Here is a 14,191-nt window from a genome sequence, read left to right as displayed (position 1 = left end):
CTGCGTAATGGGAGAGCCCAGAAGAAAGGGAAAGAAACCGGTTCCGAGGGAAAAAGTTCGGACGGAACCGAGAGTCTGCAACATATCTTCCCCCCCTCTCCCCCCGTGTCTGGGAATGGTATAGTCCGGGGCCCGGCGGCGCCTGCGCAACGGTCACGTGGGAGAATTGCCCGGACTAGCCCGGCAGAGGCTGCGCCTGCGCAGTGCAGGGAAGCTGCTCAGTGTACCACGTGGAAGGGGATGGGGTGGTGCAGGGTTGGACAGGCTGGGGAGGGCTGAGCTATGGGGGAGAGGCTGGGCAGGCGTGGGGCAGCTGTGGCTGGACCAATGGGGCGGGTCAGGGCTGGGTGGGCACTCATGGGGTAGGAGCTGGGTTCATGGGGTCACTGTGGGAGCAGATCAGGGTTGGGGGCAGTCATGGGGGAGGGATCTAATAGTGTAGTCAATTAATGGATGAGCAAACGCACTTCTCGGTAATGCTAGGTAATGCTAGAGACTACAGCGCTTCCCTCCCTGCTGCCATCTGAAAAAGTGGGTCTGGCCCACGAAAGCTCATCATCTTATAAACCATCTTGTTAGTCTTTAAAGTGCTACATAGTCCTGCATTTTGCTTCAGCTACACCAGACTAACACAGCTGCATTCCTATTACTATTCTACCAGACCATTTGTTAGTACATTTTTAAGCATGCTGGCCAGCAGCCCGGCTCAGTCCTGGCTTGCACCAAGTCCAGGCCCTATCCTTACTGGGGCTCTGCATTTGCAGTGTATTAGGAGCCAGGTGGGCAGGCAGCCCAGCTCAGTTCTGGCTGGTGCCTGGCACCCTATGCTGCTGCCTCAGCGGAATGGCTGCCAGCCCCACCCCCAGGGACTACAGACTAGTGGAGTAGCCAGTAAGAATTCATGAGGTTAATTAACTTCAATTAACTGATATTTAACATCCCTATCATGGGGTAGGAGGTGGGTTCATGGGATGAGTGTGGGAGCCCTTGGGGCAGGTCAGAGCTGGGGAACAATTGAAGCTGGGTTCATGGGTTAAGTGTGGGAGCCCTGGGTCAGATAGGCCAGTGGTACAAGTACCCTTAGGGGTACTTGAGAGAAGTCTGGGGCTGTCAACACAACAAATGTGGAGAAAACTGAATTTTTGTTTACACTTTTACAGTGCTTTATTATTTGTGTACTTTTTACACCCAAACATTTAATCACCTGCCCGGCTATGATTAAGTTGTTTAAACAAATGTGTTGGAACGGTAGAAAAAAAATGTGTGTGTGAAAACAGTAGGTACTGAGGGTACTTATATTTTTTTTAAAAAGGGGTACTTTATAAAAAAAAAGTTGAGAAACACTGAGAGAGGCTATAGGCTTTGGGGCAGGTCAGGGCTGGGGGTCAGTCATGGGGCAGGGGCGGAGTTCATAGGGTCCGTGTGCGAGCCTTGGAGCAGCCTTGGGAGTACAGGGGCTCACAAATTGAGTATGAGTCAACAACCTGGGGAGCTGGGTAAAAGGCTGGTGTGTTAGATGTGGGCAGTTACTGGCTAGCTGTGCTCTGCACTGGGGAGGCCTCAGCTGCAGTCCTGTGTCCAGTTCTGGGCACCACACTTGAGGGAAGATGAGGGCAAAGTCTGAATTGAATTCAGATAGAGCAACACAAATGACAAAAGCTTTAGCAAACCTGACCTGTGAAGGGATGTTAAAAAATTGCATATGATTAATCCTGAGAAAAGAAAACTGATAACAGTCTGCAGATAGGCTAAGGGCTGTAAGAGGCTGCTGATCAACTATGTGCTCTAGCCAGTGATGGTAGGGCAATAAGTAAAGGGATTAAATTACAGCAAAGGCGATTTAGGTTAGATGTTAGGAGAAGCTTTCTAACCATAAGGATATGTGAGCTGTGGGGAGGTTCCAAGGGATTACATGGGACCCCCCCTCATTGGAGATTTGAAGAACAAGTTGGACAGACACTTGTAGGTGATGCTGTAAGTTCACTTGGTCCTGCCTCAGTTCAGGGGCTGGACTTCCAGTGCTACATTTCTGATTCTGTGCCAGGCTGAAGGTTAGTTAGGTCAGACTAGAGATTGACCATGGATAGGAGCAAAATTAATGGGGGGAAGTAGAGAAGTTACGGAATGAGCAAAATACAGGACTATGTAGCACTTTAAAGACTAACAAGATGGTTAAAGTGCTACATAGTCCTGTATTTTGCTTCAGCTACACCAGACTAACACGGCTACATTTCTATCATTATGGAATGAGGTGTGCTAAACTGGGGACCTGGGCCACTTCAGGGTAGGGATGTGAGTGACTAGTCCGATAAACAAATGCGTATTCGATAGTTGAGTCAACTAGTTGCTCCCCTCCCCCCTTGTTGCCTCTGTTAGAAAGAGACAGCTGGGTGAGGGGCAGAAGGGGAAGAGAAGGGGGTACTTCAAAGCGGCAGTGCCATGTGGAACCTGGGGCCAGGCTGCACACGGCATTTCAAAGCAGCAGTGCTGCATGGAGCCCGGGATCAGCAGGGGAGTCCCAGCTTATCCCAGGCTCCCCGGAGCACTGCTGCTTTGAAATGCCTTGGGGAACATGGGGCCAGTGGGGGATTGCCCCGCTGGCCGCATGCTCCCCACAGTGCTTTCGCCTTGGAAGTGTAGCAACAGCCTTAGGGCTGTTGCTACACTTCAAAGGCAGAGGTGCCCTATCGACTGATTGAATAGTTGATGCAAATTGCATCAACTGTTCAATTAGTCAGTTACTCAAAATTTAACATCCCGGCTTCATCTAGACTGGCATGATTTTCTGCAAATGCTTTTAACGGAAAAGTTTTCCGTTAAAAGCATTTGTGGAAAAGAGCATCTAGATTGGCACGGACTCTTTTCCGCAAAAGCACTTTTTGCGGAAAAGCATCCGTGCCAATCTAGACGCGCTTTTGCACAAAAAAGCCCCAATTGCCATTTTCTCAATCGGGGCTTTTTTGCGCAAAACAAATCTGAGCTGTCTACACTGGCCCTTTTGCGAAAAAGGACTTTTGCCCGAACAGGAGCAGCATAGTATTTCCGCAAGAAGCACTGATTTCTTACATGAGATCGTCAGTGTTCTTGCGGAAATTCAAGCGGCCAGTGTAGACAGCTGCTTTGCCTGTCTAGACACAGCTGCCTAATTCAGGGATAGATGTAGTTGTGAGTTGTGCCAGGTTGAAGGCCAGCTGTGAAACAGGAACCAAAGCTATGGGGCAGTCCATGGTGACAGCTTTGCAGGTATACACGGGGCCTGGCAGGGGAGGGTAGGATGACCAGCTCTCCTGGGGCGAGTCTACACAGCACGGCTTAACTCTAAATAAGCAATGCAAATTGAGGTACATCAGTTCCGTAGCTTCTTTCGAAATAGCTTATTTTGAGTTTTGGTGCGGTCTACACAGCACTCAAAATAAGAGTGCTTATTTTGAAATAGAGCACTCTTCCTCCGACTTCCCTTCCTCCTCGTACAATTAGGCTACGTCTACACTGGCATGATTTTCCGAAAATGCTTAGGGTTTTTCAGAAAAGCACGTCTAGATTGGCAGGATGCTTTTCCACAAAAGCACTTTTTGCGGAAAAGCGTCCGTGCCATTTTCGCGATTGGGGCTTTTTTGCGGAAAACACTACTGTGCTGTCTACACTGGCCCTTTTGCACAAAAATCTTTCGGAAAAAGACTTTTGCCCGAACGGGAGCAGCGTAGTATTTCTGGGAAAGCACTGATGATCTTACATGAGATCGTCAGTGCTTTTCCGGAAATTCAAGCGGCCAGTGTAAACAGCTGGCAAGTTTTTCTGCAAAATCAGCTGATTTTGCGGAAAAACTTGCCAGTCTAGACACAGCCCTGGGGTTACAGGAGATGGAGTAAGAAGTCCTCCAGCTTGACAGTATTTCAACATTACTGTGTAGATACGGACTATGTTATTTGGAAATAATGTTGCTGTATAGACATAGTCTTGGGCGTTCAGGGATGAGAACCCACTATGATCATCAGAAGTAGAGTTTCCAGCAGTACTCATGAAAAGGATCCGGTACTGTCATACAAACAGATGGCTGTGAGAGTACCACATTGGACTAGCATCCTTGAATTGTAGATGCACCTCTAACCCAAGCTCATACAGGTTTCAGAGAGGGAGCCCTCTTAGCCTGTTTCAGCAAAAACGAGGCGTCCGGTGGCATCTTAGAGCCTAACAATTTTATTATGGCATGAGCTTTCATGAGTTGCAGCTGGCTTCATCAGATGCATGAATCTGATGAAGCGAGTTGCGACTCTCACAAGCTTATGCCACAATAAAATTGTTAGTTTTTAAGATGCCTCCTTGTTTTTGCTAAACTCCTACAGTGAATCAACGTTACACCTAGGACTAGCCTGAGTCCCAATCTCCTACTTCTTGGGCCATCCTTCCTTGGAAGATACTGTAGGTTAGGAAGAATTTTTCCTGCCATTTAACCTCAAATTACCTTTTCTGAGTTTCACCACATTGCTACATGGAGATGCAACAGTCTGATTTTCATGCTTCAGTGTTCATTTGCAGCAGCTTATTACCTGGCCTGTCCTCATCTCCGATATCATTGTGATCCTGGAAAACCACATGCCAATTTAGGTCAGAAATTTCCCTGGTCCATTCATATGTGTGGTTGTATAGGGTTAAAGTGTTAAAGATATAAGTGTGTATTTGGATGTTTAAACTTAATGCAAATTAATAGAATGCTACTTGTATTGTTTTCACTTACCAGTTTCTGTTATAATAGCAAACGCTTACATTGTGTATTCCCTATAGCTAAATAACCCATCAAAGACATTTTGAGAAATGCTAATGAAGGACTTAAAGATTTTACCTGGAAAAGTCAGTTTCAAAGCATTTGGTGATGATCAGAGGTCAAAAGGCTAAGTGCATTTCTCCTCACCTGCCTCAAAGGAAAAGCTTATGTGGGCAGAGATGGTCAGCTTGCTTTCTGTGTGAAGAGAGCTATAAATAAGGATTTAAAGAAAGATAGTCTATCTCTGGACTGTTTGGATTCTGAGGTTAGGTCTACACTGCTGCTTTTTTTTAGCAAAAGGCCCGCAATTTGTGCTCCGCAATTTGCACATCTTTTTCTGATAGCTTTGTCGGAAGAGGCTTTTCCGAAATTTGGCCCGTCTACACTGGGCCAAATTTTGGAAAAACCTCGTCTTTCAGAAGAGCCCTTCTTCCTCATGGAAGGAGGAAGACAGGGCTTCCGAAAGAGCGTGTCTGCTCTTCCGCCAAAAAAAGCAGAAGAGCAACTGCGTTCCCTAGAAGCGACAGAGTTTTTCTGGGATACCTCTGGATGGTATCCCAGAAAAACTCCGTAGTCTAGACAGGAGCAGAAAAACTGAATGAGAAGATCTCCAGAATTATTCTGGGTAGCCAGAATTTTCTGTTGGGAAACTGGCAAATTGCTACATCTCTGCTATCATTTGGTCTTACAAACTTCGACTCACCTGTTCTTATATTTTACCTCTTATAGCCTCTTGCAAACTCATTTCTCTCTCTCAGCAAATAAACCGTTAGATCATTTACTAGAGAATTGTCTGCCTGCCTCTTCTTTGGTGTAAGAGCTGACATGCCAGTTGGTCTGGGGGTAAGTGACTGGTCTCTTGGGGCAGAGAGAAACCTGGTGTGGTGCAATGTTTGGTTTAAGTGACCGTCGTCACGACATTCCGTTTATCTGGGTGGCAAGATAGGTTGGAGAATCCGAGTGGATTGTCTGTAATGTCGTGGTAAGACTCCTCTAGTGATACAGGAATTCACATTTGTTACTGGCTTGATGAAACAGCGATAGAATGTGCTACCGGGTTGGAGTGTCTGCCCTTGTGTTGTGACAGCCTGTCCTGAGATAGGCACTCGCAGTTGCGAGCCGCTCCAGACAACATGACAGTCACCTTAGAGCAGGGGTGGGCAATAAACGCCTTGTGTGCTGGATTCGCTTCACCAGGGTTAGTCCCTAACGTGCTGCTGGCACTGTATTTCCCTGCAGGTACGTCCACTTGCAGCTCCCATTGGCTGCAGACTGGGACACCGCTTCCCGCAGCTCCCATTGGCCAGGAACAGCGCTCTGCAGCTAATGGGAGCAGCAAGCAGCCATACCTGTGGACGCGCAAGTAAATATGATGCCAGCAGCCCGCGAGGGGCTAACTCTGGTGAAGTGTGTCTGGTCTGCAGCCTATTTATTGCCTACCCCTGCATCGGAGGGAGAAAGTGCAGTCTAGTGGCTACAGCACTGGGTGGGAGGTAGGACTCCTGAGCTGTGTTTCTAACTCTGCATTTTAATTAAATCCCATGTATCTTCTGACTGGTTCTCAGTACAAAGCGATGATGTAACAGGGTTTCTGTTTTTCATGCAAAATGCCTGCCAGCGACAGTGGTAATAATCATAATGTTTTAATGAGGCTTGGCCTTTGTGGAGAGCTTTTTACCTTCAGAGCACTTTGTAAACGTTAATTAATCCTCACCGGCGCCATGTGAGGTTGGTAAGTATCAATGTCACTGTTGTACACAGGTAGGGAAACTGAGGCACCAGGGTGGCACAACTCCCTTCTCATGCCAGGTGAACCAGAAGCATTTGCATGAAAAGGGGGTAGTGTAATACCAGAGTCAATTAGGTTAGATTCATGCCCAGAAAGTGCCACCCCCCAGTCCAAGAATGATCTAGAAAAGGGCTGAAGTCTGAGTGAATTTGGAGGGCTCAGAACCCGTGTTCCCTCTAAGCTGAGTGCTTGGGCAGCCACTTAGGAGACATTCAAATGTCACCCAGCTGATTAGCAGAGCACCCACAGCCAGCAGCATGTTTTACTGGTGGTGCACATCCGCAAATGACTTGGTGCACAGAAAACAATTTATTCTGCACACGGAAGGAAAAAATTAGAAGGAACATTGCTCAGATCTTCTCCAGGATCTGAAAGCCTAAGAGTTCTTGGAACAAGAGGAGAAACTAGCAAAAATGTAAATGTATAAATGGCCACGTTTCTTTAAAAAGTAATTCTCTAAATCGCCTTGTTTGCAAAATATAACGAAAATTCCATTTTTAAACTGGTACGAATGCCACTCAAGCAAAATCTGTCACTTTGTATTTTTAATAAACTAAAAGTTAAAAAGCACCCAAATCCACACTTTTTGTAGGCCTCATTCCTCCTTTGGAGGTGGCGTCTGAAAATTGCAATTGATGAGAAAATCAGACCAAAACTAAGGCCGCTTGTTAAATCCTCAGACTGGATTCCATCTCATGGTTCATTTGAAATCTGGCTGGTGTAAAATGATCAACATATGGCAGGAGAAGGAGACCTGACAGGAACAGATTCTTGGTTCATTAAGAGAGACAAACACAGATAAACACAGATTTAGGCTGTTTAAAAATTGAGTTGATTGTTTTCATAAAACAAACTCCCAGACTTGGACATACCTGCTACAGGAATGTGTGCTGGAAATTTGGTTCAGACCCTGTGGCTCACCAGTTTCAGGACCTACCTTTAGTGTTTGCTACGCAGCCTGATGGCAAAGAGAAAGGCAGATAACAACGCATGCCAGGATCACATTTGGTCAGACCAGTGGGTCTGTACCAAGGAGGGAAGATAGTTACTTCTCAGCTCTGTGGCAGAATCATGTTCTGTTCTCCAGAGGTATGCCCCAAAACTGGAGGAATTCCCTGGAGGGGAAATCTGGCTGTTTTCTCCCATATTGCAAAAGCACCAGAATGCAGCCTTGAAATGGGGTTTCAGCCGGTGTTCCCTGTCAACTGTGCACTTGTGCGGCCGCTCAGGAGAGTTTCCAATGCTGCCCTGCAGATTAGCAGAGCTAGATTTTTCATTTCTACTGCAGGTGGTGCACATGCCTTGGTGCCCATACACATTTATTCCGCACATGGATGGAAAAGATTAGTGGGAACACTGGTTGCAGCATTTAAAGAATGCTGCAGAGGTGGGGTGGGGTTGTTTATGCCAGGCCTGCACAATTCGAAAAGCGGCGAGGGCCATATTACTCCAAAGAAAACAGCTATGGGACGCAAGTAGGGATGCGCTCCCAAAAAATACCAAACACACGGGCTAAAAATTTTTGTTGAGCAAAAAAAAAAACCGTGCGTGTCTCCACTTGGCCCCCTGGCATTTGTCTCTCCTGCACTCTGCCCCTTGGTGCCTTCCCCTTTCTCCTGACCTGCCCCCCTCCCCTCAGCACAAGCCCCTTCCCCTCCCCTACCTGGCTTCTGCCTTCCAGTTTGCGGGGCTGCCAAAGCCTTTTTGAATCCGGCGGTCGCCAGCCGTGACGTCACAATGCCACGTCACACCAGCGTCCTGGCATCTGCCAGCGTCCCACCCTCTGGCTCGCACCCTGCCTCCTCGCGCCGGAGCTGCACGCAGGCAGCCCGGCGGTGAGACTCGCCGCACTTCCCTCTTCCTGGTAGCGCTCCGCTCCTCTGCCTGGCCAGCAGATCAGATAGGGCCACGCCGTCTGTAGTTGGCACTGGCCGCACAGTGAGCCCCTGCAGGCCGCATGCAGCCCTCGGGCCCTATGTTGCGAAGGCCTGGTTTATGCTCTTATGCCTCCTAGGAAGCAATGAAATTGACCAGAGGGCCCGGTCTACATCTTCCTTAGCATCTTGTGCTGGGTTTTGTATCCCCATGGCTCATTGCTCACAAAAAGCACTCTGCTCCGCCCCAGAGGTGGCTGCCTTTATCTGTAACTAGCGCTAAGCGGGGGAAGGGCCATCGCGCCAAGATTGCGCCTTGTGTTGCTGGCGTTTAGGATGGGCCTGAGGCCAACCCCTGCCGCCCCACATCAGCAATTTGCCAATGGGACACCAGCAGTCTCCCGAAGTCAGCGTCAACAGTGTTTGCTACTGAAACGTGGAGGCGGCGAGCGCGCCTGGCCCGTGGAGAGGCTCTGGCCCTGTAAGGAGAGATCAGTAATTGCATTATACTCCCATGCAGCTGCCTGCGGGCTGTGTGTTCACCCTCCCTCCCCAGCTCTTTCCTTCTGTCCTCCAATCTGTACCTTCCTCAGTCATTGCTCTCCTCTCCCTCCTACTCTTCCTGCCCAGCTTCTGTTCACTGCCAGGGTCCCTTGGGGGGACTATGGTTATGAGGGGGGAGCAGGAAAGGGAGACAAGCCGGAAAAACAACATCCTGGAAACAGCCGCAGCTGCCCAGGATGCTCAGTGAGTTGCTCCCCTCGGGCCGGGTAACTGGATGGTCTCTGCACAAACAGGCCAAAATGGGAGTGGCCCTGAACCCTCAGAAAAGGCCATCTCCCTTGGCCTAGCTGGGAAGAGGGGATACACAGGGGTTTCTCTAAACAGCATCCTTCTCCCCAAATCTCCCAGCCCCTGCTGGTCTGGAGTAGGGATGGAAAATCCCCACTAATCAGTTAACCGGTTAAACGTTCGGTTAACCCAATGTTTAACTGGTTAACCTAACTACGCGGGATCTTGGTCCTGGTCCCAGAGTGGTTGCCGCTGGCAACAGGGGTGCTGCTGCTGCTGATGGCAGACTGTAGGTGGGGGGCTGTGGCCGAGTACCAATTGCCCATTTCCATCCCTAGTCTGAAGAGGTCATTTCAAATCGGGCCTGGCATCCCCCTGTCAGGAGCGGGAGACGGGCGGGAGTCACATCTGGATCAGGGAACCGCCCCAAAGTTGGGATCCTCTGCAGGGAGGAAACCTACTTCACTCCTGACTGGAACCGGGAACCGGCTTGTATTGACTCAGAGCTGGGTTTGAGTTTGGGATGAAGAGGCAGGGGCAGTTTGAATGTCGCTGGGACGCTCTGGGGGTAGAAGTAATTTTATTTACTATGGAAAAAACTGCAGATTCAAAGGTGAACAGGTAAGAGAAAGCAAACGCGGACCCGTCACACGGAATTGAAATGGAAAGACGCAACCTCTGGCTTTACGCTTGTTTATTAGACAAATCCCCTTTTCTATTCCCTCCGAACAGTTTCCCAGCACACCTGTCCTAGGGAGAATCCAGGGTTTCACGGACAGGCTGCCCTCAGTTTCTGGGAAAAAACCTTCATGCAAAGGCTGCGTCTACCTTGGCACTTCACAGTGCTGCATCTTTCTGGCTCAGGAGTGTGAAAAAACAACCCCCCGCCAAGTGCAGAAGTTACAGCGCTGTAAAGTGCCAATGGGAACCAGGCTACAGTGCTGTTTGCTACTCTCCTCATGGATGTGGTTTACATAGAGCGCTGGCCTGGGAGAGCTCTGTATCAGAGGCAGCAGCGCAAGGTGCCAGGAGGGAGCCGGTCCGTGAGGGGAGCCAGTTTAAAAACCAACTCCCCAAGCAGACCAGCTGCCTGCCTGCCACCCCATGCTGCTGCCTCTGATACAGAGGCAGCAGTGCAGGGTGGCAGTAGCCCCGTCCGTGGGGGGGTCTGAGCTGTCCGAGGATAGAGGCTGTTCCGTGCGATGCCTCCCCTGCTCCTGTGCAGCCTCTCCTGCCCCCCCATGCTGGGGGGCTGGCGGCATGGCAGAACCGGTGCTGGGAGGAATCCACCTTTTAAGGTGGCTCCCTGCAGCACCGGCTCCTGCCCCATCCCACTTGCTGCCTCTGATACAGAGGCAGCAAGGCTGGGCGGGATGCAAGTAGTTGAGAAGATTAACCGATAAGCCTAGTCTTACCGGTTAATCGTATACTCGACTACTTGTTTACATCCATAGCTTAAAGCTGCTGCGCTTGAAACTTTTAGGTGTAGAGAAAGCCTCTGATGCAACATAAGCCTGCTAGTAAAAGGCTTCCCCCCCCTCCCCTTCTTTCTGGCCTGGTGACTCATTGGTGTGTGTGGGGGAATTCCCAGCTGTCTCCTTGTCTTTCCATTAACTCTAGTGGTCCCAGCATTGTCTTTTCCCAGCTGAAGGATGGACGAGTCGCTGAAGTTGGTTCCGTGGAAACAGCTGGCCTGGTGTGCCTCCCTGCCTTATATGCCAGGTGATGTTGTAGTTTACAATTACAACTTTCACATGCGTGTATGCCCTGCGTGCAGATCTCCTAATGCCCAGCAAGTTCAGAACATCACCAACTTTCCTTAGAGGCCTTACTTGACATACTCTTCTGCACTCACATTGTGTACAATCGGTTGATTCAATTGCTTAGTCTTTTGGGGTTCAAAAGACCCCCTCTTTGCTTCTTTGGGGTCCGGACTTGTATAGTCCCAGTCATCTGAGCTGTATCCCCACCCTCTGAAATGGGGGCGGAGAGGGGGGGACCCTAGAGCCTAACAGGGGGGCTGGAGTCTACACCTGGTTCTGCCACCGATTAGCTGCGTGACCTTGGGCAAGTCATTCTCTCCATGCCTGGTTTCTCCGGTGGAGGTGAAATGGGATTCAGTGCTGGTTTCTGCAGTCACGCCTCAGCCCGCCCGTGATGGATGGGTTCTAATAATGGAAAAGCTCTCCTGCTTCGCCTGCCCTGGTGCTTGGATAGTTTGTCTCCCAGCTGCGCAGGCCGGGGCTGGAGCCAGCTCTCCGGAGTGAATCCACCGCGCCCCGCTGCACCCCCTTGGGACTGGCCCCCAGTCTCTGCGAGGTGAAGGGGTGGTCATGGGGCTGCTGTCATGCTCCAGTGGGGTGAGGGCACTTCCCTACGCTCAGGACCCCTGCCAAAGCGAGCTGTAGCCTAGCGGGTGGCGAGACAAGGGAGGGAGGTGGGGAAACACAGAGCCAAGCCCCCCCAATTCTTTCCTACTTAGCCACAGACCCCCACCAGCCACGTATTCTCTCCCCCTGTCGCCTGTCATGGGGCTTCCTCTGTACTGGGGTGTAGAGCGTACAGCAGGGCTGGGGAACTTTTTTGAGGCTGGGGGCTGCACACAAGTGGGAAGCAAAACCAAACCAAACCAAGAAACCCCTCACTGACATAGCCCCCAGTGGAGGAGACAGACCCATCCCCCATTCCTCTCACACACCAGAGCCTAGGGCGGCCCGGCCTAGTAGATTTTGTGGTTCCAGCCCCATGGTGGGGCAGCAGTGGGGCTGGAGTGCCAGCGCAGGCTACCCAGTACTGGGAGAGGCCCCTGAGCCTTGGACCCGAGCCTCGGCCTCCGGGTCTGAGGTTCCCCACCCCTGGAGTACAGCATATGGGCTGGCTACGGCCCACTCAGGGTATGTCTACACTACCCCGCTAGTTCGAACTAGTGGGGTAATGTAGGCATACCGCACTTGCAAATGAAGCCCGGGATTTGAATTTCCCGGGCTTCATTTGCATAAGCCGGCCGGTGCCATTTTTAAATGCCGGCTTGTTCGAACCCCGTGCCGCGCGGCTACACGCGGCACGGGCTAGATAGTTTGAACTAGAAAGCCATTCCGAACTATCTGTATGCCTCGTTCCACGGCTTATGCAAATGAAGCCCGGGAAATTCAAATCCCGGGCTTCATTTGCAAGTGCGGTATGCCTACATTACCCTCCTAGTTCGAACTAGGGTGGTAGTGTAGACATACCCTCACTTATCAACCCCTCCCCCCCATCCCAGCTCTGGTCCTGCCCCATCGCTGGCCCCGCTCAGCCCGTCCAGCATTTTGCCGGGGTTGGGGTGCGGTGGCTTGCCCCTCTCCTGGGGGTGGGGTGCAGGGCTTGTCCTGTTCCACCCGCCTGGTGGTCTCCTTGGGGAGCGGAATTGGGTCATGAGGGCTTGCAAGGCCCCGACCCCCACGCCTCAGCTGGAGCCCCGAAGTGGGCGGAGAAGGACCAGCGTCCCTGCCCTGTCCCCCATGCCCTGGCAGGAGTACCGGGCAGATGGAGGGGGTAAGTCCCTGACTCCATTCCTCAGCTGGGTTGCTGGGTGGGAGGGGCAGCAGTGGGGGGAGGGAGGGGAGTGCACTTTTCTTCAGCCCCCTCATTTACTCCAGGGTCTTGGCCACAGCATCAGTTGCTCCCCAGGTGGTTGGTGGGGGAAGAAGTGGCCCCAATGACTCCTTTCCCCTCCCTCCTTCTCACCCTAAATCGGCGCCCATCCAAGTGCCCTAGTCTACCTGACGTGGGGGGCATGTGGGGGGCTTTGAGGATCATCAGGGCCTGTTGGGAGCCCCCAGGGGGTGTTGGGGCAGGTGGGTTCTGCTAGGAAGGCTCTGGTAGGGGACAGGTTCCTGGCAAAGGGTGGTGGGGGCGAATGAAAGGAGGTGGCAGGGCACAGGGGGAGAGAGGTGGGTGGGTTACCAGCTACCGACCTGCAGCAGAGCTCTGGAGACCCAGGCCAGCTGTCACTGCACAATAAGGCCAACTAAGCAATACAGCCGCTCACCGGCCAGCATGCTCTCATGGCAGGGGCTCTGGGAAGCTGAGATCTGTTCCCAACCAAGCTCCCCCCCTCTCCCATCCCAGCAGTATTGCCCCCCCACACGGCCGCATTGAGCCTGTGCCTGGCAGGAAGGGAGGGGAACCGGTCCAGCTGGGGGTCCCCATCCTGGGACTCAGAAATCTCTCTCAAGGTTACCACCTGCTGGGCGGAGGTCGGGACTGAGGGGTGCTGGCAGACGGGGGGAGGGAAAGAAGGGGGGACAGTGTGTGTGGAGGGAGCCCAGGGATGGGATGGGGGGAGCTGTGCGTGGAATCCAACTTACCAGGCGGGTAGCAGGTTACCGGGCGGGTAGCAGGTTAGCGCTGAGAGCCAACCCAGTGCCACACCAACCCGGGACCCCCCAATAAAACAGGTCTGGGGGCTGAGTATCCCCGCAACCCCCCACAGCCAGTTGCAGGGAGGCGGGATCCAGCTTTTGGTGGGCTGGAGCAGTGGCCTGGGGGGCGGGCTTGAAAAGAGTGGCAGTAAAATACCCAGGGCCAGCTCTCTGCAGGATCTGAGGGGGGGCAGCAGTGCCCCCCATGGTCCCTGGGCAGGGGGGAGCGGACCCATCACTGGAGCCCTGCGCCCAGCCATGGCCGTGGGTTTGGGGGGGGGGCTCTGTGGGGAGTAGGGAGGCATGAGCCCCCCCCCCTTCGGGAATCCCCATGACGGGGGACATCTCCTGACATCTGCCCCCCCCACTTAGTGCTGCTGGCAGCCAGGCCCCTCGGTAGGGGGGGAGGATGGGGGGGGGGGGAGTTCCAAAGCCGGAGGGGGGGGTCTTTGCCTGCTTGCAGACCCCCCCACATCGCTCTGTGGGGGGGGGGCGCTCGGACCACACCCCGCCCCCTCCGGGCCGGCGAGCCCCGGGGCTCGCCCCCGTCTCTCGCCACCCCCCTCCCTCC

Source organism: Pelodiscus sinensis, chromosome 29 (genome assembly GCF_052426305.1).
Source record: "Pelodiscus sinensis isolate ZL-2025 chromosome 29, ASM5242630v1, whole genome shotgun sequence".
NCBI lineage: Eukaryota > Metazoa > Chordata > Testudines > Trionychidae > Pelodiscus > Pelodiscus sinensis.
This window is presented reverse-complemented; position numbering follows the sequence as displayed.